Source organism: Sander lucioperca, chromosome 8 (genome assembly GCF_008315115.2).
Source record: "Sander lucioperca isolate FBNREF2018 chromosome 8, SLUC_FBN_1.2, whole genome shotgun sequence".
Classification (NCBI taxonomy): Eukaryota; Metazoa; Chordata; class Actinopteri; order Perciformes; family Percidae; genus Sander; species Sander lucioperca.
The window spans coordinates 28544058-28549306 of record NC_050180.1 but is presented as its reverse complement, the minus strand read 5'-3'; the positions used below and the strand labels follow the sequence as shown (position 1 = coordinate 28549306).

Here is a 5249-nt window from a genome sequence, read left to right as displayed (position 1 = left end):
AGTTCTACTTTTCCGTCGCTTAGCCGTCGCTACAAAGCTTAGTTTAATCTCGGTAAACCTTGCTAAATCCGGGACAGTTCGCAGTCCGTCTCTTGATAAGTTCACAGAAATATCTGACAAGATCACAGACGTCTTTCTTATTGACCTAGTTCACAGACTAAATCTGACCAGTTCACAGACGTGGTCCTTGTATGGATAATCTATTGTCACACCCGTGTTTTGAGTTCTAATCTATGTCACACCCGCGTTGGAGAAATTCTCAGAAATATGTCTGTTATCTGTTCAAAAATACCACTAGATAAAAGACAAGAATAAAATTGACAGTGCAGTATAAGAAATTAAAGAACTGAGAGATAAAATACGTGAATAAAAGTTACAGTGCAGTATAAGAAATTAAACATTAAAGAGCAGTTATAGAATGTCATACAGTGTCATCAATGCAACTTCAGTATAACAAATGAACAGTTATTTAAAGAAAGGCAACATCAAAAAGATAGGTCTTTAGCTTTGATTTAAAAGAACAGAGTTGCTGCGGACCTGCAGTTTTCTGGGAGGTTGTTCCAGATATGTGGAGCGTAAAAACTGAATGCTGCTTCCCCGTTTAGTTCTGACTCTGGGGACAACAAGTAGACCTGTCCCAGACGACCTGAGAGGTCTGGGTGGTTCATACTGTAGTAGCAGATCAGAAATGTATTTTGGCCCTAAACCGTTTAGTGATTTATAAACCAGCAAAAGTATTTTGAAATCAATTCTTTGAGGCACTGGAAGCCAGTGTAGAGACTTCAGTACTGGAGTGATGTGATCCACTTTCTTGGTCTTTGTCAAGTCAAACTGGAGAAAAACTGTTTAAATCCCAAGCAGCTGCTTGAAGAGGATAATTGGTAAAGTGGGCGGAACCAATGTGCCCGGCCGAGTTTCGCCCGGGGCTTTAAAGAGGAGACATTGGAAGTAAAGAAAAACACAAGCTGACAAGCGGCAAACGGCGAGGATAGAAAGGAGAGACTGTCCAAAAAGCTGTCGCGTTCGCCAGCTAAAGCAAGCGGAATTGATGATCAACAACACCCGAATGGCAGCCAGTAAGAGACGTTAGCTTAGCTGTAGCCACACGGTCGGCAGCGATACAGAGACTCTAGCGTCACTTGACCCTTTAATGCCTGAGAGACTTGTCTGCTTACCATATTGATTTCAAACGTGTTTTAACTGTGATATTGTTATACTGTTATACTGTTAAATATTTGTTAACTAAATAATGGGGAGGTAGTGTTTAGTAACTGTTAAAAGTGCATACTGCTTCGGGGTTGGTAGCAACATGGTGAAAGCTAATATGAGCTAATTTAAAATGTATGGTGTTGGTTTAAATAATTGCACTTTAAAATGTTAAATAAGTATGATAAAATGTTTAATTACTATTTTTATATATGGGTAAAAAAATACTATAAAAATGTTAAAATGGGTTTAAGAAATGGTTAAAAAAATATGATAAAAATGTGTATTTCTTTTCTTTGTGTTGAAGGTTTTCCACCTGCTACTGCTACTGGTAGAAAAGACAAAACTGTTAAGCAGCGTAAAGTCCTACAAAGAATCCAAAAATGCCTTCTTTGGCTAAAGCAATAACTCAAATTGAACTGCTGAAGTGTGCCAAAATAAAAGAAGGAAAAAAGGAAAAGAAGTGTTTGGTCACTGAGTGAAATAGGTGGTAATAGGCTGACTTTGTAATTGTCTTAATGCGGCTGTTAAAATTCAGGTCTGAGTCCATGACTACACCAAGATTTCTGGCTTTGTCTGTTGTTTTTAAAGCAGCCATATTATGCTCATTTTCAGGTTCATAATTGTATTTTAAGGTTGTACCAGAATAGGTTTACATGGTTTAATTTTCAAAAAACACCATATTTGTGTTGTACTGCACCGCTCTCTCTCACTGCTGCAGATCCTCTTTTCAGCTGGTCTCTGTTTTAGCTACAGAGTGAGACCTATTTTCTTCTTCTTCTGTACTATCTTTGATTGCACTGCACATGCCCAGTAGCTCAGATGTAGATCATGTCAGCTAGCTAGCTCCATAGACAGTAAAAGAAAGGCTGTTTCTACAACTTTGGTCAGTTACAAGGCAGGATTAGCTGGGAGACTTCTAAATGAGGGCGCACATGTAAGTAGTTCTTTTGTAGATTATGGTAAACTTGTGTGTTGTAGCAGTACTTTGCTATTGAGAACGAGGTAGCATGCTAGCGTTAGCATGCTAGCGTTAGCCATAGCGTTAGCATGCTAACGCTACGAGCTAATGGTTGCGGTTAGCCTGCTTGTTTCGGCTTGTGACGTCACAAGCCGTGCCGATTTTGAACAGCTCACCCAGAGACTGAAGGCAGGACACATTCAGAAACTGTATCTCACTCTAAACAGCATGGGTGGATTTTTTTCAAAGTTTGTATGTGTGTGGACGCACCAGAGACACAACATAACACCCCAAATCCCAGAAAAAGTGATTTTTTCATAATATGGGCACTTTAACATTGTCGTTTGAAGCCGAGTGCTGACTTTTAATCGTTCCACTTTTGCTCCAAAAACAACCACCTCAGTTTTTTCGTCATTTAATTTAATGGCGATAAGGTTATATAAATTTGTGCGTCATCAGCATAACTATGGTAACTTATTTTATTGATCCAGTGGAAGCATGTAGATGTTAAACAGGAGAGGCCCCAGAACGGAGCCTTGGGGAACGCACGTCATATTTGTATGCTCAGATGTATAATTCCCTATAGACACAAAGTAGTTCCTAATCTTTAAATAAGACTCAAACCAGTTCAGTACTGAGCCAGAAATGCCAACCCAGTTTTCCAATCGGTCTAGTAATATGTTATGGTCGACCGTATCAAATGCAGCACTGAGATCAAGTAATACTAAGACTGACATTTTGTCACTATCTGTGTTTAAGTGGATGTCATTAAAGACTTTAACAAGAGCTGTCTCAGTGCTGTGGTGTGGTCGAAAACCCGACTGGAAGGCATCAAAACTGTTGTTTAGTGACAAGAAAAGGTTGAGTTGTTGAGAAACCGTTTTTTCAATGATTTTACTTAAAAATGAAAGGTTTGATATCGTCCTATAGTTGCTCATTAGTAGGGCTTTGACTTTTGCTCAAAAATCATATTCGAAGTTCGTTTGTTTATGAATATTAATATTCGAATATATTCGAATATATTCGAATATTTATTAATAATATTTTGAGCATTAAATGCCTTCAGTAAGGCTTATATTAGTATCAAACTTCGTATATGTTCTGTCCACCAGAGGGCAGTGTATCAGTCAGTAGGCGTGCAATGATGTTAGAAGAAAAACACACTGCCACCACTGTTTTTTTTTTTTATTAAAACAGTGGACCCTGGATTAAACACAAACAATATGCTTTCAACAGGAAGGTCGGATATTTCACCGTAGCCTACTTAAGTGGTCTGATGTTCATACTTTTGCGCTGGTGTGTGCGTCGAGCCGCGTGTGTGTGGGTGTGTGTGTGTGTGTGTGTGTGTGTCTGGGGAGTGTGTGTTGTGAGAGAGTGACGGTGATTACCGGTAGCTTGAATTGTCCAGTTCAATTAGTAGCCTGCAGGACAGGCAGATTACGATGATGAGAAGTCACTGGCTTCTACTCCTTTGTGGCTCAGGCTGGCACGATGATGTCATTTTAGATAACAAATAGTGATCGGAATACCTTAATGTTTCTTGTCACATTCTGAGTGCTTAAGATAGATGCTGAAATAGTGTCAACATAAACAGTATGTGTGCTGCAGGATGATCATGTGAGGGGTGAAAGAATCCTAAGCATTTAATAAACCAATCAATTTTGAAAAACAAATTAAAAGCTATAATGAAAACTGATTCTATGTCTGTATTAAAACTAAAACACCCAATGTGAACCAATGTCTGAACACATGAAAGATTAATTCTGCCCAAAATGAAACTCTTTTTGCCTCTCCTTCCATCTGCCATCTCACTCTATGTGTGACGATGGAGTGTATTTTTCATTTTATCTTCAGATTTGAACAATGTCCTAGAAACCTTACAGCCTGGATGAAAAACTGGGTCCTGACTACGGTTCTGTAACTTGTTGCAAATCTCTAAGGTCAATTCATACTTTTGTGAAGAAATTATGATGCCACAATATATAAACATAATTGAAAGAGGACGGCATTTTGAGGACATTTGTTAGACACTGTGGATTAACCTAAAAGGTCAAGAAATGTTTCAGAATATAATCTCCAAATAATGTCCCATTTTTCCTCCATCATTGGTCAGAAAATAATATACACAGTCACAGTGGACTTAACAGGTTAGAACAGTTGTGTCTGTCTAGATGAATAGCTGGAAATGCTGTTGTTTTTATGGAAATAAAGAATCTTCCTTTATTGAAATCAGGAAATCAGTTGAGAGATTAGATTAACAGTTGCTGATGTAATATAATAGTTATCATATTAACAGTTGACAAATATATGGGTGTAATACTGTACTATCTAGGTTAGAAGAAACTACAAATGTAAAGGCAGTATTATTTGACCAAAGTACTACAAGAGCTATACATGCCACTCCTGCTAATTATGTGTGATGATTTAACTAAAAGAAACCATCCAAGTGATGAGAGTAACTCTTAGGTTTTGGGTAGATGACATTTTGTGCTTCCAGGTCTTTGGTTTATCTTTGCTGGTTGCCATTTCTGGGAGGATTATGTTTATTATTTTTAATATATACAGTACCAGTCAAAAGTTTGGACATGCTTTCTCATTCACTTGAGTGGTGTTATTACCTCACTGTATCGTGAGCTCGCGGTAGACTTACCCTGCTTTGGGTTTAGCCAGAGACAACTTGCTCTGAGCGGCATTGCTGTGCCTCGCCAGCTGCTCCTTTAAGTTATTTTGTGGAAGATCGGTAAAAGGCTGAGCTAGCGAGTGTTAGCTCGCTAGCCATCAGTCCGAGGTCAGTTCAAGAAGTGGCGGCCAGTTTCTTCAGCATTGCTCGCGACACGAGATAGATGAGACAAGTGAGCGGAGCTCGCGCCAAGTTTGTCTCGCCGCTGGGTTGTAATTTGTTAAAGTTCATTTAGCTTGGTTACTAATTCAACCGCTACGTTTACTCTCTTCGGAAATGTGAGGAAGACCCTTCCATCCATGGGGAGACCACTTTACGCCCATTTAACAATCTGACTCCTTATTGGCCGAGGTCGAACTTTGGGAGTTGGAAGGGGTGTGTCGCAATTCTGCCTTCTCACTC

At 39.1% G+C, this 5249-nt stretch overlaps 1 long non-coding RNA gene across 1 annotated transcript; it reads left to right on the top strand.

Annotated features, from left to right (window-relative positions):
- Positions 1-223: 223 nt before the first annotated feature.
- On the top strand, positions 224-4326 carry LOC116043887. Its single transcript, XR_004103566.2, has 3 exons — positions 224-372; positions 407-410; positions 4315-4326. It is a non-coding gene; the product is annotated as an uncharacterized LOC116043887 (long non-coding RNA).
- The last annotated feature ends 923 nt before the right edge of the window (positions 4327-5249 follow it).